The sequence below is a fragment of the Anser anser genome (genome assembly GCF_964211835.1).
Source record: "Anser anser genome assembly, chromosome: 5".
NCBI lineage: Eukaryota > Metazoa > Chordata > Aves > Anseriformes > Anatidae > Anser > Anser anser.
In genome coordinates this window covers 19,499,436-19,523,457 of record NC_139725.1, presented here as the reverse complement: position 1 = coordinate 19,523,457, position 24,022 = coordinate 19,499,436, and the positions used below count along the sequence as shown (strand labels likewise).

Here is a 24,022-nt window from a genome sequence, read left to right as displayed (position 1 = left end):
GTCACATAATCACTGTTAGCAACCAACGGTAGAAGGCACTAATGAAAATATTGATGAAATAAATTATGTTGCTTTCAAAAGTCTTGTTTTGATGTCTGCTTCATCAGAGCCCTAGATAACGGAGTCTTATCTGCTCTTTGCTGGGCTTCTGATCCCAACCAGGTGAGATCAGTAGATGCAGCTCAGGATTCTGCTCTCTTTATTGACTTTATATGTTAGCCTGAGCAGGCCTTCAGCATCCAGAAGTTTAAATATTGTTAGTTTCAGAATCCAGATACCCAAGCTGGTTTTCAGAGGAGTTAAAGATGCTTAGCTTGCATGTGGTAGGTGAAGGCTAAAATGAGAAATAAATAACTTTGAAGGAAACTTACAGCAAAGGGGTTGTAACTATTTCAGCACAAGAAAAGCACTTCTTACTGCACAAATCTATTGAATGAAAAATAGTTACCTGGGGAGGTGTATGTTTGTGAATAAACCTGCCTGTTACACTGGACTTAGGTTAGGTAAAGAGTTGTTTTGGAATAACCTGATGATACTGACACTTGTTCATTGCAGTGGTTATGCCTGCGACGGATGCTTCCATCTCTGCATCTGGGCTGAGGCTGTACCAGTGGACTGCCCAGTGCCCCTTTGTTAAGAACGCTCATTAACTGCTCTTTTAAAAAGTAAATTGCCTGTGAGGGTCCAATGTAAAATGCTACCCATCTGGATAAACAAGAAAAGGGAAAAAAGGAGCATTGATAAGAATTAGGCTTGTAGCTAAGTCTTAGGGAGAAGTGAGTCAAAGCCTATAAAAGGATGCAAGACAGACCTGTGAAATTTTGAGGTTGAGAAGGCACTCAGATTTTGGAATTTTTGGTGGGATATATGTGTACTGTTTTTCATAGCATGAATCTTTTTGTCTTTCTCAAAGAAGTTCAGGAAATGCTTGTTTGTCTCTGTTTCTAGTGTGTAGTAGTTTATCTGATCTTTGTTGTGGATACAGTACACTTCCATGCTTCACTGCCTACTTCGGAGATGATTGTTTGGGTTTCTGCTGGGGAGGGACAGATGTCAAATTCTTTATGCTTTCAAATACAAAAGGAGATTGCCCAGGATGGTGCTGTTCAGACTCCAAAAGCTTTCTCTCCAACCTTGGCTCTTCTTTCCATTTTTGCCCTCCTACTTCAGAATAATGCCTGTCAGTTGACCTCATTTAGCAGTCAAGACTCCACCTCACCTGTTCTGCAGTTTTCTCTTCAGCCACTGGTGGAGATTGTGTGCACACGTTAGTTTGGTTGGCTTCTCTGACAGCAGGTGACTTTTAACTTGTAATGGTACGTGAGGCATTTTCATGGCTTTTGTGAATTAAATGGAAAGTGCAAGTACTGGATTACCTCAAAAATTGCTCTCTATTTCAAGTTTACTTCAGTTACATACGAATGATTCACATGATCATGTGAAGGTAAAGATGCTTACCACATTTCTAATGTGTTTGGGGGAATTGATTCCCCTTCCCCCAAAAAAAACAATCTAATCATTATGTTTTATCTCTAGGTAAAAGTATGTGTAACTTACTCTGTTGACAAGTTTGAGATTTTTATTATCATAATTTCTTTTAGGAAAAGTTTTGAGGTTTCAGTCTGGATTCAAAAAATATATAATTATTCCAAGTGTTCAAAGTGTAGGTCTCAACCATAAAAACAGCTCAATTTACTATTGGTGCAAACTAGTGCATGAGTGTCAGTGATGAATTAGGTTTCTGTCATGTAAGTATTCCTGTGACATTATTGATAAGAAGATAAGATCAGTAGTACATAATGACTCAAGTGTATAAATAAACTTCTGATATAATTCCATGTACAAATACCTTGTATCATTTGCAGGCTGTGGCATAGATTGGCCTGCCTGTGATAATATTTATTTTTATTACTTTAAAAAAATTCTCAAAGACCAGTGCTGGGAGGTGTGATATCTCTCTTAAACATGATTATGATAATTTTTGTGAAAGTAATGTCTCTGTTATTCAGACTAGTGATCTTATATGTTAGGCAATGCACAGGCATATACATGTGGAAAAAAATACATTTAATGCTATTTCTGTTGCAGTACCTTATGCTCTGAAAACGTTAGATCCTGATGAATGAGCTGCTACGATACTGAAGTTTATAGCCTCCAAAGAGTAATACAAAGGAGTCAGTGTTTCCCTGCTCTTTGCTAACAAATTATGTGAATTTTATACTATCTTGTCCAGTGGCCTACAATGCAACGCATCTGAGTAGTTACCAAGAGAGGAAAGGGAGAGAATAAAGAAATGCCTTTCTTTCCTTTGAGCCTTGCCATTCTCTGGCAGCACAGCTCTGCATGCAGGAAACAATTTGTGTCTACGCAAATCAAACTGGGAGGTAAGTGACCGAGAGAGCTGAGTTGCATTCTGAAAGGTTACATGAAAATGTGAGAGTTGCTGTCTCTCTGAATGTTAGAGGCTTTGAAAGAGGAAGACACTAAATTTTCAAATTCAAAAAGGTGGAAAAGTTGTGATAGAAATTTTGTTTGGGAAGATTTCTTTGGTCCCAACCTGAAATTTCTGCTAAAAATAAGAAAACCCAGCTGTGCCTCAGAGCTCTGGAATGGCTAGCACCCTCCTTCACGCAGCCACCTAGAATATGACAGACGAAGTCAGCATCGCTGTTCCATCGTGCTAAAATGAGAGACTGGCACAACCCCATATAAGCCTTGTGATTTTTTTTTTTTTTAAGCTATGCTAAATTGTATCACTGTGTAAAACTGCAAAGCTGTTTTCATGTAGACTAAAAAGTATTTTTTCTCTTTTACAGGTTAACCTTTTGTTACCAGAACCGGGGCACTGGTACCTGCCAAGTTCTCCCTCAGGCCACAGTGTGGGAAGTTTATCTCCAGGAGATACCTCACAAGCTGGAATTAATGCCACAGTTGAGTGTTGTGAGTGAGAAGGGAGGAATGTCCCTTGAATATTTTGTTTTCCTTGTCTTCAGATTACACTGATGTCATTTTGAGGAAAGCTGGAAATCCTGTCAGTTCTTATGCAAATAATAGCTCAATGCATTCCTTTTGTGAGCAACATCACTGAAAAAGATGATCTTATGCATGTGTTGTCAGTTACTCTCCAATATTTACTTCCATTAGTGGAAATCATGGTATTTCACAGGCTGTATTTTGGGCAGATATATGTACCAGATATGAATAACCTCTCATAACAGTGTTGTGTTGCCAGAGCTCAAAGTATATCTAGAAGGATATTCCTTCATTCTTTGGTTTTTTGTTTTGTTTTGTTTTTGGTGTTGTAACACGAGACATAATTTTTCAGATTAAAGAAAAAGTTGACATAGTTTTATTTGTACCAGAATTTGGGGTTAGTCATTTAGCATCATAACCTCAATAATGTGAGTATATGAAGAATTTGAACCTGTAGTTGGTATTTAATAATTATAGAACCTGTTTCCTCCATTTGTAAGTTAAACAAAACAAATCCTAAGTAAAAGCACAACATTTTTATTGTCATTCACGGTATTTCAGTCTATTTCCAGCAAACATTTTTTTACCAACAAAAACAGCAGAAAATTTACTAAAAAAAAAATCTGCAGATTGTGGTTGCCCGCAGATTCAGCCTGGAAATAATATTCAGTCATCTTGAAATCTTTCCAGTGTGTACCACATAGTTGTGTGATGAAGGAACAGAGGCAATGCTATCTGATTTTGCCATCCAGTCGTAAATAAGAATAACAGCTGATGAACATATGATCTGGCTCAGTGTTTCCATGTTTTGCCCAAATCCATGGTCAGAAATATGATTGCACATTTTTTAACATACATTTTTGAATCACAGGCATGACATGTAAGAGTCATGTCTGTTCTCCCTCTTTTGATCACAAAAGCTGTTGAAAACATTATCAGCTGAAGCTTACTTTCCCAGCACTAGTATGGACACAATATATTGGCTGTGGTATATTATGCATTATCTTATTTGAAAATCTTTTCTACCTTGTGCTCTCTTAGTGTGTGCCGTGGCTGCTCAGAAGGTCATTATTAGTCATCCTGGCTCTGGTTCTTGGCTATGCTTTTGTGAGTACACACTGGTCTACGGGATCTATACAGTGAAAGGCAGTCCATAGCAATCCTTTGCTGTTGTCATAACAGTTCCTATGCTGCATAGGATGCAAAGCTGTAAGCAAGGGAGCATGGTCCAAACATCCCAACAATGCCTGAAAACTGCAGCAGCTCTAAGTCACTGACAGCTGAAGCAAAGCAGAGCAGCTCTGAAGATGCTCCACTTTACACCAGGGTTTGACCTGGAGGATCGCCCGCTGCATGGTGCGGGGAGCCCTAGCAGCGTGCTCCTGCCTCGGCCCAGCTCTGGGCTCTTCTTGTGTGGTTTGGGTGCTGCTGAGAACCTGGCTCGGTGCTGGCTGCGCTGAGGCGTTTGTTTTCTGAGTGCTCTTGTGTGTTGTATGCACGTTGCTTGTGGCTGCAGGCCGTGATGAATATATGTATAAGCTAGAGCGGGCAAGCACACAGCTGGTACATAGAAGGAATATAACTGAGTCAAGTAGCAGAAATATGCTTTCATGGTTTGCAGATATTACTAACCCAGTTTTACAGTAAAATTTACTGGTGCACCTAATGCAAAAACAATTTTAAAATCATATATCTGCTGAGGTACTGCTTCTGTTATTTTCCAGGATTGGAAAGAACAAAGTATTTTTATTTTCCGTGAGAGATAGTGTTCAAGGGTAGTGATAGTTCATTAACAAACATTTTTTAGTTATTTGTTCTGTTCCATTCTCCCTTTTTCTGCTTGTCTTCTGAGGTGAAGAAATGGGCTTTGCAGGCTTAGCAGTCACCTGTGGAATAGTTAGAGCAAAGTGTAATATTTTGAGGCTCCATTTTCCCAAGGCTTCCTGAAGGCGTCTCTGTTTATCATTCAGCCTGCACTGCCTGTATTGGGTTACACTAGGAATGTGGAAAGCTATATGGGAAAATCTGTCAGGCTGCGAAAAGCTCTCAGGCTCTGAAATTTTATGGACCATGCTTTCTAATGCACATTCCATATTTCAGGGTGTCTGGCTACCCTCAGTCCTTGTAAGGATGTGACGTGTGTTGTAGAATATACATGCATGTTTTGTTACAGGTGCTACTGAGCTGATAAACGAGGCCACAGACCAAGGGAGACAGAGAAAGGAAATCCCATTAGGGGATAAATTATAGTGACACCTACTAGTTTGGGTACAGATAAGGGTCAGTCACCGTTTACTACACGTGATCTTTAATATGGTAGGAGCACCAAAGTAACTCCTTTTCCACAACTGTGCTCCAGTAAACTCCCAGTTTGGGAGTGGGGCCCATGTTTTTTCTAAATACAAATCATTATGAAAGGTTCATTACAGATTAGATCTTCAGCTGGTGGAAATCATGTTCATAGCCAGATGATTTGCTTTCACATACTTCAGCAGGACCTAAATTTGCAAGTCATCAAGCCCAGTTAATAGGACTTTGATCAAATGTCTTGAGCATGTTTATGTGTACTTTGTAAAAAGAAAAAAATTGCTCATGAAATTATCCTTTGCATGCAAAAGATGCTGAGATACCATGTAAACAGTTTCAGGAGCCTAAAACTGGACTGTATTGAAGAGGCTTTTTTCCTCGTTTGTAACTTTGATTAGTCTTGTTAAGGTTACCTACATGCCCTGGTAAGATGATTGAAAAATAATAAATAAAACTAAACCAAAACAACAACAACAACAAAACAACTTAAGAAATGAAATTCCCCAATTAAAAAGTTGCAACAAAGCATAATCATTAACATCTTCTCTTCTTTTGTACTCACCAAGCTAATCAGCTTTCCTGACTACCCATTCAAAAGGTGGGATATTAACAGCAGATCTGTTAATGGAGGCTTAACAGATGGGATTATTTGTACATACGTGCTTATAGAAAGTGAGGTGTGAATTCCAAAATGGCAGGAGTTTCTATACGTGCTCATGTCCATTAATGTTTCTGTAAGGCAGAAGACTCCAGGATTGTGAATGCAACATAGAGTCAGTCAGCCCCTTGAGTAGGCATATCCAAAGCCATTTTATGATTTTACACACCAAAACAAAGATAGCAAACTCCACTCAGAAGGCAGTAGACAGCCCTTTCAGGTATTATCGATGTTCTGTGGTTTTAGGGAGAGTCTCTGATTAATTATTTCTCCATAGATTTGCAGAAGGTCAGTTTGTCTATTAGATGAAATTCTGTGGTCTGGCTTATGTAGATCAGACCCTATTCTGGGAATTTGATTACAAAATGAATATGCATTTCTTGAGTATTGTCATTGTTCAATAGCTCCCTATTTTAAACAAGTGTACCTTAGAAGATGCTAGGCTTTTTTTCACGGGAAAAAATAAAAATAAAAAAATCTGACCCAAGGCAGCCACTGCTTGCTTCAGAAAAGGGCTCCTAAGAAGACATGACATAAAAATAAAATAGAAATCAAGCCCTAAGAAAGAACTGTGGATTTCATCCATGATGCATGTCTATAGCACCTGGATAGTTATGGGCTGATTTGAATCCCCTGCAACACCTAAGTTATGCATGTATGTTCATGGACACATTAAGGGTGATGGATTAGGGACACCTTTCCCTGATGTTCGTGTTGTTTTGTTGGGCTTATATCCAGACCTTAGTGCTATTCAAACCTCATAGTTTTTGTTTGAAATATGAAGCAAATACATTGTGAAACTGATATCTTTCCAAATAATTTTGTCATCAAGCAATTAAAATATCATGTGCTATAAACATCTCTAAGAGCTATGGTTGGGAACATTGCCAGTTTCACAAGTCACATTGCCTTCAAAAGTACAATGAATGTACAGTACTCTGAACAGTCTGGAAAGAAAAGTCATTTTCCAGCTCTTAAAATCTTTTTTTAGCTTTTCAGTACTCTGAAGTCAAATTATGATGATTTTAAAGGCAGAACTGTTAAATGCCAATGATATGTCAGTACTGGGCACACTTAAATTCTTAACAACACAGATAGACCAGTGCTTAATATCTTAATTGTGCATACAAAATGCTTTTAAAGTAAAGTTAGCCAGAATATCTATGCTTTTTAAATAATTATGTATTTAAAATATATTAGGAAAAAAAATCAGGGAACATACCTTTTTACTCCAATATTGCTATTTTTGGCTAGGAATATGATTGCATAGACTAGGAGTTTAAAGAGGAGTCTGTAAGATTTGACTCAGACTCATGCTTAGACACCAGATTATCTTCCTTGACTTTGAAAACTGTATTTCTCACGGGCTTCATCAAATTGATTTCAATTTACAAAAAGTTAAAAAGCAACTCTTGAATTAATTTGTTAGCTTCAATGGAAAGTGTTTTGAACTTGATGCCTTAGAAACAACTAACTAACAGAGGTCTGAATGTGTAGTGACAAACTTCAGGAATTTATTTTATTACTGGTCTATGCCTCAGTTTGCTGGGTTGCAGGGTGAAGATAGTGGTGGTGTGTCACACAGCAGGTCTGCAGTTTGGTATCGCTTCTATTGTGAGGGAAGAAATAAGCATTTGAAAGGCCAAGGTGGTGTTTGGGAGCCGGGTCCTGCTTCCTGCATGGCTGGTGTCTTCCCGGGTGCTTTTAGAGGAATTGTTTAGGCTTAGATCCATGGGAGTATTTGGGCATTTCCTTCAAAATGAGATAAAAAGGGGGCTCTGTTTTCTGTGGATCTGACTCAAACTCTTCCTGTGTCTCTATCCTCATATGTAAAGAATAATTGTCATTTGCTGTTACAGGACATATATTTATGAATAACTATACTGATAGCTTCAAATGCTACAGTAAGAGGAGTCAGGGCAGTGAAATTTGGTGAATAGAAAAGCTATTTTTCAGAATGACATAGAAGTATAGGTCTCATTGACCTCAACGTTTTTGAATCTCTTGGGTAGTTTAGAGAAATGCACCCTAAAAGTGAACTAACTCTTAGAAAAAAGGCATAATATAACTTCATTATTGACTTCATCAGTTTAACACTAGAGTATTTCAACAGGGCGTGCTAAACGAAAAATAACAAGCTAATTAAGACGAATGTTGTATAACCCCTTGAAAACTGTGGTCATGAAGATCTTCAGTGTAATGCACATGAAAAAAAGAAATAACATTCTAGATCCTGTAACTATTATCTGAAAAACAAAGCAAACAAATAAACTAACAGTGTTAATGGTCAGTCCCAAAGTAATAGCAGTTCCTTTAGTCTATTGTTGCTCCTTAGGAATAAAAATTGTGATGAGAAAACCCCAGAGGAGTGCGAACAATTGGAAAATTTTACCTAAGCAATTAAGAAGATTATCTTGAGTAATATAATTGTTTAGGAAGTACGGCAGACCACGTATGCTCTCTGTTGACATTCTAAATATAAACATTATTTATTTGCGCTGGATGATGTGCTTGTGACAGGTTGGCTCAAAGGAGGCTGTTTCAGCACAGGAAAGTGCAGTAGTCTTTCTTCCACCAGGACAACCAGGGGAACAGAAATCCAGGCAGTTTGCAATCCTAGCTCAGACAATCACAGCCAGTAGCTCTGCTGACAGGGCTGCTTTAATGGGGCAGTCCTTCTCCAGCTGCTTGCTCTGTGCCTGAGTGCAGCATAACAGGCTGAAAGAAATGGGCAGCACAAAGAGCAGAGCCTCCTGCCAGTGGCGCCATGTTGCACTTCAGGAATAGCATTAGGAAAATCAGTATAAATGAGAAGCAAGTAATTATCAATGTATACTGCAGGTGTTTTTAGTCATAGCATTCTGAACTGAAATATTTTTGGAAAATCCACATCTAAATCTTTGTAGGAAATCGTATCCAGAAAAAGAAAACAGTGAGTTCTTTTCTGATGTTTGGTAATGTGGTACATAAATATGACCAAAGCAATAAGCATGGGTTTTCACTGCACATACTGAGGGAGTAATACACTGGAATTAGCAATAGAATAGGAGGAATGAATGGGGATATCCTCTGAGTGTTTATTCTCTTTGAAAGGTGATCTCTGCCTGAGACTTAAGAGTTGCTACATAGCTAATTGCTGATGCAAATGGTTGTAGATAGGATAGATGGCCTCAAGATTGATGGCTGACTGTTGTTGGTCTAAGTTTTTAATCCAGGCTTTTGCTGGAATGCAAAGTTCCTAGCTCAAGATCAATTATACAAAGACATCAAGAAGAAAAAGACAGCCATGGTATTCGTCTGCTTCTCAAGCTATCCAAGATGGGAAACCATTTTTACTTGCAGTGACATGCTTGTTAATGCTGGGCAATGAAATACTTTTTAAAAAATTATTATTATTATTATTATTATTATTATTATTATTGCAACACTTTGCTTGCATTTAAAGGTTAAAACAAACAAAAAAAACACCCCTTTTTTGAATCACCGCTCATTTCTTGCAGTTTTCAAAGAATTATGATTGTGTTGCTCAGATAAAACCTGGGGACTTGGAATGTCACCGTAACGATGCAGAAGTTGCCTGAGTCACTTGGGGTGGGCAGCGTCCCAGTAGCTTAATCTAAATTTGTTTCATCACACTGCAGAACTATCAGAATACACCCAGAATACAACAGGGGACAAAAGAAGAATTCTGTATCTGGTAGCAGAGATGGGCCTGAATCAATTGCTAGCTCTGAATTAGGAGATGCTTTTGTGTGAGTTCGTATCTGAAACGTACTGCTTGTCTTCACTGTTCTTAATAAAACAGAGGCTGGTGCAAGAAATGAGGCACTGGGTAATGTAAGAAATGTAAACTTCCGATCATGGCCCCAAACCTAAAGACATATTTAGATAATGGAGCAGTTGTCTCAAGTGTAGAGGGTTCTTTACAATACCACCTGTTAAACATGCTTTGATTTATCCATTAAGTAAATACCAATGGAGAGTGTATGAATATGAAAGGCTGAGAAAAAGGTAGAGCTATAGCATTTTAAAGGTAATTTTGAAAAAATGGTAATGCTAAAAGAATGTGTGCTGTTATTTTATTTACTTTTAGTTTCTGATTGTTCCTCTAATATACAGAGCATGAAAATGGGATGAATGCGTCTGATTTTGAAAATGTGATTTAAACTGCTTCTTTGATGGATCCTTGCTTATCGAATATCATCCCATGAAGGAGAAGAAAAAATTTCTACTTAGATGGAGGGTGAAACACAAAATGTGGACAATTAAGGCTGCTGATGTTTAGGATTATGTGATTGGCAATAGATACAAATTAGACTAAGTTTTCATACAAAGTAGTAATATTAATTGAATAACTTATAGCCAAAGTTAAAAGTCAATAGATGTTGTCCCCCTCAGAAAAGAGGACTAAATTATTTGAACATGTGAATTCTTAACTACTTGGTCAAATGTGGTTAAAATATATGAAAACACTGGTTATTAATTCTTAATGAAATCTTCCAAGTGTCCAGTGCTGTGAATTCCAACATTTCTGTAGTCAAACAACAATGGTCAAAATTTTGTATAAGCTAAGGACTGAGTTTTTCAAGACAAAAGTAGAAGACATTTTTACATTTTTACTATTTTGTCACTTCTTTCTGGCTACTAAACGATTTTCCATTACAGCATAGTTAATGCTTTTTCTGTTTCTTTTTCTTTTTTTTTTTTTTTTCGTATTATGACCTATTAAGTCAACAAAATAGTATTCTATGGAGAGTGTAGCAATTGCACATGACTGTGATAACTTTGCATAACTTTGTGGGGATGGGGGGGGGGTATTCTTGCCCTCTTCTTGGAAACAAAAGATACGACTTACTTTCTCTGCCCTTTCCACCCAATACAGGTTCCTTAACTCGTAGTTTTAGCCATGAGACAAGACATCCGGTGTGATTTCAGCAAGTCCATATGGTTCTCGAATACTTTTCCCAAGGTAAGGATTAAAGAACATCAAATACTGCTTGATGAAGAGAGGAAATCTCATGTAATGCTTTTGTTCTGCTAACATCTATGTAAAGAGCTGCCTGGGAGTTTTGGAATGGAATCTGTCATCACGGTAATCCTGTTCTGGAAAATTGTGATGGAGACAGCACTGGGAGTGATGTCATTGACTCTTGGACACAATCATTGCCCACAGCAAAATCATAGCCTTACCCAACTTTCCTTTGTGTCTGACATTTGAATGCCCAATTGGCAAGATTATTGGTGTTGCTTTCTTTTCCCCCTTTCACAGCTGTGTTAAAATTCAAAACACAGATATGCAAGAAAAAGGCTAATACAGAGGAGGGTCTGTTCAATGCTCTCTGCAGACTTCAGAGGAATTTTTGTGCACTCTGCCTTCAGTGTCATATGCAGGAAATTCTTCTTTGGTCCATACAATGCAATAAACAAACCTCCTGTGTGTTAGCCTTAGCTTTTAGCACTTCCATCACGGTCTATGGTGAGTGGTAAACCTGTAAGAAAGAAGCAGTTTGCTTTATGAAGGTTCTGGCCTACCCTCGTTCTCTCATACACCTATTTGTTAAGGACCTGTTACCACACAGGGCAACGATAGTTGTATGACATAATGCAGAAATGCTATTTATGTACCATGTGGTAACAATTAAGTTGATAAATTGGATTTGGTTATTATTTTTTCTGCTTTTGTAAATTGATCCACCTGTGTTCTGCACTACTGGATGCGAGAAAACAGCCTGGGTTGTAGTCCTCTGGATTGCCTTTTTTCCTGACTGAGTCATGGGTTGTGTATGTGCACACTCCTTTGTAAGGCAGTGTTGCAGGTAGTTTCATGAGTTAAATGGTGTTTATATTTAAACATCTTTAGGTACGTGCTGAGTTATTGTTTTACAGATAATAATTTTACTTATTCTCACTTACAGGCTGTGGGGAGACCGTACCAGAGCACATATTCATCTTGCAGCCCATGGAGGGCACCACACTGGAGCAGGTGGATGTTTCCTGAAGGAGCCATGGCCCATAGGAAGCCTGCTCTGGATCAGGGGAAAAGTGTGAGGAGGAAGGGGTGGCAGAGAGGAACAACCATGCTGTATGTAGCCTGTCCCCCAATCTCCCTGTGTTTCTCAGGGCCAGGAAGGTAGAGGCGTTGAGAATGAAGAGGGGAAGCTGGGCCTGGGAAAGGTGGGGATGCAGTTGCTTTAATTTATATTTTGTTTCTCAGTGTCCAAATCTATTTTTGTTGTCAATTAATTAAATTAATTTTCCCAAGTTGAGTGTGTTTTGCCCATGATGGTAAGCAATCTCCCTGTCTGTATCTCGACCCATGAGGTTTTTCATCTTTCTCCCTCCTGCCATACTGAGGAGGGGGAATCATGAGCAAGCAGCTGGGTTGGCATCTGGCTGCTGGTGAAGGTTAACCCACGGGCTGTAGTTACTTCTCTGAAAGTATGGAGAAGCTGTGGAGCCTAAGATATTACGTTTACTTTTGTTGACAACTGTCAGCTTTCTAAGACTGGCCATGGAAAAACTGGAGTCCAGGCTTCCTTTATTTCCCAGACGATTTTCAGTTCATGAAGAAAACATCACAGAAAAGTATCAAGAATCACAGAAAAGTATCAAGAAAAAGTTTAACTATTTTATACATTAATTGCAGAAAGGAAGAACAGGAAAACAATAGAGAGAAGGAGAAGAGGCGATGTGTACAGAAAAATATGTGACTGTCTAATAATACCAAACAGTTGTTTATTTTTAGTGTTCTTAATCTCAGATGATGAAGCTATTGAATGCCAGACTGCACAGTCAGGTAACTTCCCTCCAAGATACTTGAGTAGCAAGTTGGAATTCTTTGTCATTTGGGCTTTGTTTGCAGTCTTTCTGAGTGTAAGCTTGCCACAGAAGTTTGTTACTTTCTTTAGCTTTTCAACCTGACTCTTCTAATGCTAGGATGGCATATCTTGACCAGCCCACTGTATAGCATTAGAGATGTGTGGAAAAGAAGCAGGAGCAAAATATTACCCACTTGTATAAAGAGCCTATTTTTTTCAGTCATAATAAATAGTTAAGCCTCGTCAGAGGGTGAAATAACATGGCTCCAGTGCACGATGTGTAGGTTAACTATGTTCAGAACCCACAAGTGAAACATGCCTACTTTGTTGTTTCCCAGAAAAAATGAGATGGATGAATTGTTTGCATCCATCAGACAAACTCCAACAGAGAAAGAGATGGACCAACTCTATCTTCAACACTGCCAGCGCTGCCACCTGCAGAGATTATTGCCTCCTGAATGGGAAGAATCCCTTCCTGCCAGAATCTGAGGCACAGGAGCAAGGGCTTGGTATGGACTGAAGTTTTTTACTCTTTGTTCAAAATGGAATCGTAACTGTTACTTTATGATGCTTTTGACCAAGTGGAAAAGGTGCTCTCTCCTGCGAGATGTCTAGGCCTGTCACAGAGCCTTTTTGCCAGGGTTTGAGGAAGCTTGGCTTTAACCTTGGCAGGGTTCCGCTCCGTAAACTGGAAAGTTAGATCAGCTTTAAAATTGAGGTAACTGCTCGATACTTTTGAGACCTGTGGATGAAAAATGCTGCATCGGTGTTTCCCTATGTGGCAAATTTTGGTTATGTACTGAGATTAGAAATGTCACATTGCATGCTGGCACTTTATAAGTGCTGGAATTTTCCTGTACACAGTGCTTCTGTTCACTACAGTTGGAAGGAAGTTGTACTGAAGCATTTCGGGGCTGAATCTAAACTGATTTTCATAGCAAGAATTTATCAAAAGCAAGACTGTCTGTATTTTTAAAAGCACTATGCAGGAAACAACAGATAACCACACAGTCTGTTGGAAACATTATACTAGATTTTAATTATTTAGCTTTTAAGTATTAACCTTTGCATAATTCCTAGTCTTGTTGTGTTGCTAATTATTTGCTAAAAACGCCTGTCAGTAACAGGTAATTTTCTTACCATTTTCTTCAATTTTCTTCAGCATTAATCCAGCTTCCACATGGACAGTATATTTTCCTGTTTTGGTTCTGATGCTCTTAGGCAATGCTATATGGTGGGGGGAAGGGGAGCTGAGCTGCCAACTGGGAATCTTCAACACAAAAACTATTAAGAGGTGATAAATCATTGGAGGCCCAGCATGTGATTAAAAGCTGTGGCCACCAGCAGTGACCCATGGGGATGGAGGTATCAGTGACAGAGAGCAGGGGGAGGTGTTTGGCATTCCTGCTCAGAGGCCTAACCAGGGCACCGGGGTTTGTTTATGTTTCTGTTCCACTGACTCCTGTGAAATGCCCTCTGTCTGTACACGGAACACACATTGAGTTAGGGAAAGTATCTTTGGTATTTCTTGAAATGTCAAGGCACGGATACTTGAAGGTAATGTGTGAGGAGAATTACCTGAGATTGCAGAGTAAAAGCCAAACATTTAGTCAGTTCAGGGCTCTGTAAATCAACAGTCGGCATCACAGTTATCATAATTGTAGGTGAGCTTTACGCAGATGCACAGGATACTGCAAATATGACTCCCTTTCTCTCTGCTAAATTCTTGTCCACCTAGAAAAAATGTTTTTTCTTGAGCCAAGCGTGGGGACATCCAGTCTTGGGTTCTACTTTGTTCTTGGCTTAAGAAAAAGCTTGATTAAATCAGAGCCCCAAATAATCTTGGAAAAAATCATTAGGATTTGGCCCATTCTGGTATACAGCATTTGGAGCAATTACAGTATGCTTTGTTGCTGCCCGCAAGATGGTGGAGATCTAACTTCTGTCAGCTATTTGCCAACAAACATTATGCTACATATTTATCAGAAAGTACAAAGGTATAGTTCCAGTTGCATAGTGTTGTCAAGATAAAGCAGCAATGAATAGAAAGACAGCTTTGGAAGGCAGTCAAGAGCCCGACGAATGACATCCAAGCCCTTTTGTGGTGGTAGTCTGAGTTACAGTCATAGAGAACTGTGGGTCCAGGAGGGGTTTGCTAAGAGGCAAAGGTCACGAAAAAAGACTTGAACAGAGAACAGGTTACAACAAATTAATAAAATAAAATAAAATGAGGTGTCTTTGAAGACCAAAGGAGTTTATTTTGGTAAAAAGGATGCAGAAACACTTTTTTTTTTGAATGCCATGTTGTTTTGATAGATGCCGTAACTATTTAGACACATCCTTAAATATTATTTAATAATTTAATTGTGAATTTATTCTGCCACATGTGAAAGACAGTCTTGTCATGCTTAAAAGTAACAAGACATACCCGTAAGGTAATTCCTGTATGTTCAAGAGCAGCAAATCCAGAATAGTGCTCTAGAGAAACATGCAAGAAATCTTGAATCAGGCAAATTTGAATATACATGATGGCTTCTTCCTATCCCCTGTAGAAAGAGATTGGCTTAAGGCCTGATTCAGAAGATTTTGTGTTTCTTCCTATGCTCTTGTTATTAGCTTGGACTGAATACTCTCCACAGCCATATATTTCTAAACAACTGGGAAGCAACTCACTGCAAACTGCTCGACTTTTCACCAGCGCCAAGAATATCTTAAAAATTCGCTGTACTACAGATAAGTAAGTGATTCCTATGTAGTTGATGCTGCTGAATGGCATAAACATGAGAGATACAGACACACCTTGTAAAGAAAGAACATGCCACAAGGAAGTTGGTACTCATTTGGTGTGAGAGGCTGATAAGGACTCTTAGCTAGTTTAGAAACATGGTTACCAGATGTGCGCTTCCAGATGTCAGCATTTCCTACTATATGCTATTCTGGTCAGGAGAAGTGAGTTCCCACGACAGTGTGTTAGAGCCTTTGAGACTTGAGGATTGCCTGACCCTGAAAATTAATTCTACAACTAAAGCTTATTAGAAAAAACTACAATCTTCACATCCTCCTGTGTATGAGTGGGATCGCAAGATGCCTTGGTAGGTGGGAGATGTAAGAAACTGATGCTGAAAGTTGGAAGAAGTCAAACTTCATTTCTGGGCAGAAGGCCAGTGTCAGGTCTCTGCAGTGATTAAGTCCCAGCACACAACTTGTCCGTCGAGGAGAGTACAGTGCTCAGAGTTGTGATTGTCCTGTCAGGGTGCTGCTTAGTAAGTGAATTTCTACAGTCCCTGTTTGCATCTGGGTGGCATTATGATTTCATACCTTGCTTCTGGTTCAATTCCATCTTCTTCAGCTTCCCCAAAACTGTAGCCAGGTGTTTGCTAGCCAGTTATTTTCACCAGGAGTTTACTGAAGTAATGTCATGCGTGAACTGAAACTAAACCAAGTCTTTGTCATTACCTTGTAGCTTCTTCAGACTCTTTCTAGGTACAGCTGTACTTCCTAAACCTCAGTTTCTGTTCAGGTTACGTTAAGCTACGTGGGTTTGGAAACCAGTGCTTCTCTCCATTGCTGCGCATAGCTAGCGCTATTCTGTCTTGCCTGATCCTCTGACTTTTGTCTCCCCTGAATCTCTGGAGACATCCTCCTCTTAGCTACTCCCACTCATTCTTATACGAAGCCTCAGTCCCACAAATCCTTCCTGGCAGGGAAGGTCTGCCAGGCTCTTTCCAGCCTCAGAGATTTCCTAGAGAGACTTTGCCTTAGTTTGACCTTTCTTGATCCTTTGAAGAATCAGGCTGAAGAATGAGGCTTCATCAGGCTGAGTTTGATCATTTTTCCAGTGTCAACTCTGTTACTTGGGACCCAATGACAATGCAAAGGCAGTGTCTCAGCCCTAAGAGTGCCTACAATTCAACCATTAGTGGGCAAATTCTCTCTTTTCTTGCAGACTGTTTTTTATTTTTATTTTATTTTTTGCTAGCTAGGGACATTCACACTTGTCCCTGAGCCTTTTTCCCCTCTGGAGAAAGCTGCCAGCATAGTTTCCACAGAACAGTTTCTCTAACTTTGTTCCTTTTTTACCTCATTTTTCCTCATTTTGCAGATGGTGAGTCAAAATCAGGTCAGGGCTGAAGAAAGTAAGAAATGAGATGAAGAGGTGGAGGGTGAGGAGGAAATGTCCCTTTAGGTTGTTGCACAGAAGCACTTAATATAGTCCTCTGACTGTCAATAGCAGAAAGGCTGTTCTAGTTAAAGTGAAAGAGCAGGGTTTATTTTTTTGCCCAAGAGCTCTTTAAGAAAGTCATCTACAGCTAATAGATAACCCTAATGGGCAAATTAAATGGCCATAGAAAGTCCTTGGTAAAAACAAGACCTACATAAAGATCTGCTGTGTCTCAGCTCAGTGCTTTATCTAAGTGACACATATAAAATACTTTCTCAATATCTAATTCTGTCCCCAACTATAAATGCACAAATAATCATTATCGAATGCTTTGCTTAATAACTGAAGTATATTCATTTGTAATTTATTCATTTGCAATTTGTAATTTTCTTCAGTTATTTTGTACTTAAAAAGATGGAGAAATGGGGCTGAATGGAACGTTAGATGGTCACATAAGCATCCCAGTGCTTCCAGTAGCATCAGTCATACTAATCTTATACCTAAAAGGTACGTGTTATCCTATGAATGCTTGCTGGCCAGAGGATCTTCCATGAGACAGATGACAGACTGGGTGCCCAGACAAACAGCAGAGCAGAGACTGGTGCCTGGCTCATGTGCAAGGGAACCATCCAAACCAGTTACTCTCTATTGTGGCTAACTGCAAGAATGGCTTTAAACGGCACCTGTGGAACATGCCTCCTAGGAGATACAGCTACCCCGGAAAAGAGGTGGTAGGACTTCAGATGATAAGAATTCATTCAGACAACCAAGTTTCCATTTACATTGTCAAAAGCAAGATGTTTTCAACACGAAGGAAACTGAAGTGTGGCTGTATGCCTGAGTTTGCAGAGAGTCTGAAATAATTGAGTTAGTAAAGACAATTGAAATGGCAACATCTGACATGAAGGATCAGCAAATTAGGAAAATTTCATTTTCCTTGATATGAAGTCATGCTTACAAATGTTTTAGAAAATATGGGTCAACTGTGAGGATGTCCCTAGAACAGAATCATTGAATCATCTAGATTGGAAAAGACCTTCAAGATCGCCCAGTCCAACCATCAACCTGCCCTATAGGGTCCCATCACTGAACCATGTCCCTTAGTGCCACATCACATGTCTCTTAAATACTTCTAGGGACGGGGACTCCACCACTTCCCTGGGCAGCCTGTCCAGTGCTTGAGGACTTTTTTCCTAATTCTAATGAGAAATTCTTCCTAATATCGAGTCTAAACCTCCCCTGGCACAACTCAAGACTGTTTCCTCGTTGTGTCACTTGTCACCTGAAAAAGAGACCAACACCCTCCTTGCTGCAACCTCCTTTCAGATTGTTGTAGAGAGCGATGAGGTCTTCCTTCAACCTCCTCTTCTGGAAACTGAACAACCCCAATTGCCCAGTCACTCTTCTTAAGTCCTGCTTCCTAGTCCCTTCACCAGCTTTGTTGCTCTTCTCTGCACACTCTGGAGCAGCTCTTGGCCTTCCTGGGCACCTGGTCATGCTGCTGGCTCACGTTCAGCCAGCTGTCGACCAACACCCCCAGGTTCTTTTCTGCCAGGCAATTTTCTAACCACTCTTCCCTGAGCATGTACCACTGCATGGGGTTGTTATGACCCCATAACTTTGCCAGGACCTGGCACTTGCCCTAGTTGAATGTCATGCGACTGGACTCGGCCTATTAGTCCTTCATCTACTAAGCAGATCATCTCATCGTAGAAGTAGTATGGCATGTCCCAAAGCTGATCTGTCTTCATGGGGCATATCCTTCGTGTTATATCTTTGCTTCTTATTTGGATGGATGCAAGCTTTGTGCAGGTTGGTGCACGTTGTAGCTTATGGCTGTGGGAGACTGCACATTAGTTGCGGAGATGCTCCTGCTGTGATCTCTGTGCATGGACCATCTCCCTCTCATTAACTTGGGTTACATGGCAAAATAAGCCATCCTGACAAGTGTCGTGTTTTTTTTTTTCGTTTTTTTTCTTCTCCTCTCAGTAAGGCTTGAGTAATATGGAGAAGAGCGTATAGATTGAACGCAATATTGTTATGAAAGATAGTGCTTATATACTCTAAGCAGCACTCCAATCCACTGTTTCGCATTTCAGTCCAGGCTTCTGTTGGGAACACACTGTGCTCTTTTTAGATGGTTATCTTTGGCCACTTCAGAATTATTGGGTTTGATTATTTATACGTGGTCTTTTTAAAACTCATTTATTTTAAAAGACAGCCTGTGCTTATGGTAAAGGGTCCTCTGGCTTTTTGTGCCCCCTCTAGCAAAGTGACTCAGACTGATTATGGCTAAACAGGCAACGGTGCTGTGAAAACCAGCTTTTTGCAGGCTTGGAAGGTCAAATCAGTAGCCTGGAAATGCATTGGGGTCACCATACAGACAGGAGAGGCCTTTAACAATTACATTTAATTTGACTTGCAATCAAACAGAAGTAGATGGCAAAGCAGGAAATGGTATCTTTAGGCATGACATGAAATAGTATTGCTGTCAACTTGAATAAGAAATTCTGACTCTTTTTTTCCCTTTTTTTTTTTTTTTTAAGTGACTACATATTTAAACAGCCTGTAGGGTCAAACAGCCTTTCCTACAGCCCTTTGATAGCTGGCCTGATAACAGCATATACACTATAAATATCCTAAATCAATAATCCTGTATCATTGCTGAAAGCAGGCGTGTTCACATATCACAGCAGATGGGAAGAAAGCAAATAATATTTGTCTTGCCTTTCAAATTGATTTCCTGTTTTTAGCAAGCCAGAGTGTGTCCATATGTTAATCAGATTGCTAAGAAAGATAGCAGGGCTCAGGGCAGCAGACTTCTACTTGACCCGCTGGGAAAAGGGGGGGGGCAAGGAAGGGCGGAGGAAGTCCTCCGTGGCCCTAAAATATCTGCGGCAGAAGCAGTTTTTGCAAATGTTATACAAATGCCTGTGTTTCCCTGACTTCCCCTGGGAAGTGTTGGGTGTCCTCCTTTCCTTTTCAGGCAGATCTTCACAGTGATCAATAAGCTGCAGGATTGGACAAGTTTGTTGGGGATTTCTTAATCTACCTTTTCTTTCGTTTTGGAGAATATTTGGCATGGTGAAATATTTCCAGTGCCCTGATCTTGGGTAGAAAGACCCAAGGTCCTCAGGAGGTGCAAAGGCTGCAGCCCTTCTCCCTTGCCTTCCCTTGCCCTTCTTCAGCGTCGTGTTTCTCTGCACTTGCCCTAACACATAGCTATTTCAGCTGTAATGTGCCCTACCAGAGCATGGGGACAGTCCATAATGGCTTCCAAGTGCACTCCCAGGTTGTATTATTTTTCTTTGCAGACAGGAGATTTTAATTTATTGTAATGACAAATAGTTTTTGCATACATATATAAACTGTAATTGTGTTTATGGGCAATATTCAATGGGATGAAAGGAAATGGTGGTACACTTGATGTTCTTCTGTGGATGGAATTTATGTACATTCTTCAAGCTTCTCAGTTTTATTCTGCTTTAAAAATCCCAGACTTATAAACCATTTCTTATGCCAGTGTCAAGAAAACAATTCCACTGTCTGTTTAGTCCATATCTATGGTCTGCTGGAAAGTTCACCTGGCAGCTGCTGTTCTGTTGAAGTTGTTCTGTGTTCACGCCAATGTGGCACACTTCTGTTATCATAAACATGAAAATCAAATAAAGAATCTTTAATGTATTCTATATTAAATATAAGCCTGTCGGTGTTCAAGAGGCAATCAGATGATGCCCTCTGTAATATGCTTTAACCTTTGGTTAGCCCTGAAGGTCAGACAGTTGGACTAGAGGATCTTTGAAGGCCCCTTTCAGCTGAACTATTCAAATTCCCAGTTAATTTTAATTCAAGTTTATATATGTTTGGTGTTTTAAGCTTGACTGTTATGAGTTAGTATGTATGATCCCAGCATCCCCATAGACTCCCAGTTATCTCCTTCAATATTTTTAGAGGAAGGCTGATTCAAGAGGAAGGCATTGCCTTGATTTAGGAGACAATTTTGAAAACCCTACCTTATGTCTGATTTTGAGCAAGTTATTAACCTATACCTTTGTTCCCCATCTGTTGATGGAAAGCAGTACTTCCTGCCCTGTAGATTATAAAATACACTAACGGCTGGGATGTGGTCAGATTCCACAGTTACCTAAAAGAAGTAGGTGTGCCAAATGGATTAGTTTGAATCAAATCCTAATTTATGTTGCTTGTCAATAGGGAGCATGAAGGGGAATGGATGAGATGAGAATGAAGCTGTTAATTTCTTTCCTGAATTCAGTGTGCATTGGCTGTGCTCAAGAAGTATCTAGGATGCCCAAATGCAGGGAGGACCAGAGCTGATCATTCTCATATTTTTGAAGTTAAAAGACAAAAACAGAAGACCACCCCTTCATGTAGTGGCTTTTATTATTAGAAAATTAATATTTTTGGAGAGGAAGGATGATTTTGTGGAGATGGAAGCCAGATGATCTCAGTTCTAATCCTGGTGTTGACACAGATTTTCCTGTGTGACCTCAGAAAAATCTCTTGCTGCATTCCAGTTTCCAATCAGTACAATGCAACAATCATTCTTTGTTGTGTCTGAGCAGCACTCTGCAGTTAATAATGCATGGTCACTAGACAGATTTTGACACATGCATAGGTGCTTAAAGATGGCGTTTGATATCCAGTGTTTTTTTTCTGTGTGGTGGTTGTTTGTTGTTTTTTTTAAGCATTGAAACAAGTTAGGTGCTTAACTTCTGTGGCAGTTTAGAAGCTCTATTTCTGTCTCCATCAGTGGGTGCCTTAATCCCTTTTGAAGTTCTGTTATGTACTAATGTGCTGGGGTAATAGAAGAACTCTAGAAATTATTGTCCTTTATGAGTAATTTAGTACTTCCAGTAAGAGAAATGGGCAGATGTAATCAAGTGAAATCTGTTAAAATATGAAGTCACTTTGAATGTTACTTTGGTTATTTTTTTGTATTATTGGAATACAATTTGTATTATTGGAATACTTCAAGACCCATCACACTAAACTTTGTACTCACAAGATCAACTCCGGCTGTTTTTGTGAATTGCTTTGCAATGTAAATAAAGATTTTTTAAGAGCAAAGCAAGGGCATGTCCTCTACCTCTTGTCACGGGTACTTCAGCTGAACACAAGACTGGCTCTGTAATTTCACATGTAAACAACATGAGTCCCCAAGAAACATTTTGAAGCAGGGCCCTGTATTTCCTAAAACATGTAATCAACTGTCTGTTGGTTAAGAGCCCATCCTAACTGCAGCCCCAGCCTTGTGCTGTCTATTCCTTTCATGTTACTACTACTACTCAGAAAGGGACATAAGATTTCTTTCCCCATCATTTTTGCAATTATCCTTTTATATATGCTATCATATCATCAGTGCCATGCCTTTTAACACCTCCCTTCCATTACCTTCAGTGTCTCCTCAGTACTCCTCCTGGGTATTGCTGCTTCTTCTGACAACAATTTGCATGAGCTAGGTGAGCTGTGCTAATGTTAGTATTTGTCTTCCCTGCACACTGCAGTTTGTGCCAGCACAACTGACCCATAGTAGCCTGTGGAAATGATGCAGGTTCTATGGCTCAGTGTTACTTTAGGTTGGCTGTGGTGTTCTCTGGGTTACTTGGGGTGTTACGTTCTACAAAGGACAAATTTTTAACTTCTAAAAGCCTGCCATTTGCTTTTGTTATGTAAGGCAAATGTTTATGATGGGGCTGAAAACTAGTGAAAGCCTCAGCTCAGTTACTCCCCTTTTAGGAATGTTTTTTGTGTTGAATTAATAGGTAGAGCCTCGTCAAAGGCTGGTGCACTTTGCAGCAGCCACTGCCAAAAGAGTAAGAGAGAAGCCAGAGATGAAGTGACTCAGCCAAGGTTATGGAGCAGCTCAGTGCAGAAATCAAGCGCAGATTACAGCTTGCCTGATAGCAACTTAATGCTTTAACCACCAATTTATGTGACGACAAATATCCAAAGTCTTTACCCAGACCCTTACTGTGTTTGTAGCTGGGTTGTGAGGAATGTTTCCCCTTTCCTTTTCCAAATAATCAACATTTAAAAATCAGTACCAGTGCTTTTTTTTGGTCCTTTCATTGACTTGGAATCTTCTTGGCTGCACATCTGACTCTTTGTAGATACAGGTACTGCAATTTGTATGCTGTTATCTGATCTATTTTCTAGAGTACGTGTAGCTGGTTTTGAAAGCGAATAAAAAGTAATCCATTTAGACTTTAAATCCATTCAGTAGCAACAATTATCTCAAGTGCTCCAGCTTCTAACATTCATCACGCTAGAAAAGGACACAAAGACGTTTATAAAAATATGACCATTTAACTCAAGTGGTGGTTCGAGGACATAAGAATAGAATCATTCTGTTGTGTTGAATAATATTATGTGGTTAAAATATGGCTAACAGGCCTTGAATATGGACATTAATGGTCATGTGTGTGTAACAAAAGTCTAATAAGGGCACTCTAAAAAAGTTACCAAATATTACAGAGTTTCTTGGCTGCTTACATCAGCAAATATTCTAGGTAGAAGGAAAAATTGTGAAGTGTTGGCTGTTAATCTTGGGTGAATGTAAGAGATTCAATTATGTAATGTGACAATGAGTTTGTTCTGCTTTGCCTTAGGTTAGAATTTAAGCTTTTCCTCTTCAGGTTTATTCAGATTGTTAAGTGGCTGCTGAGAAGCTGGAATCTTGTCAAACAAACTTGGCTTTAAATTTTAAATTATTTTTAATCAATATGTGAAGAGGCCAAGCTCTGCCATATGTTACTCACCATCCATTAGTTGGTAGCTGGTCATTAAACTCTCACTAAGGTTTCCTAACTGTGACTATTGTGGTGATTTTTTTTCCCTCTCTTTGTAGAGTATGGGCAAAGGAGAGCATTCGTGGCAGATTGCCTTGAGGACAATAAAAACTCTCATGTAGTATGGTTGTTTGTTCAGGCACAAACAATAGGGACATTTTGCTATTACCATTTGCCAGCTATCAAGGGGTTTTGAACCCCCTCCCCCTTGGTGCCTACAACTCAAAACAGATGCAAAATCTTTCTTTTCAGCCCCCTTGAAATGACCTGTGGTGGTGCAGTGTCATTTAGAGGA

At 39.5% G+C, this 24,022-nt stretch overlaps 1 long non-coding RNA gene across 1 annotated transcript in view; it reads left to right on the top strand.

Annotated features, from left to right (window-relative positions):
- The window catches only part of LOC310900458, a 53,046-nt gene that overhangs the window by 14,013 nt on the left and 15,011 nt on the right, over nucleotides 1-24,022 (top strand). Inside the window, exons 4-8 of the long non-coding RNA XR_014585139.1 lie at nucleotides 2,234-2,384; nucleotides 2,817-2,930; nucleotides 10,821-10,907; nucleotides 11,854-11,921; nucleotides 13,095-13,265. This is a non-coding gene — a long non-coding RNA (uncharacterized lncRNA). The remainder of the gene's footprint in view (nucleotides 1-2,233; nucleotides 2,385-2,816; nucleotides 2,931-10,820; nucleotides 10,908-11,853; nucleotides 11,922-13,094; nucleotides 13,266-24,022) is intronic.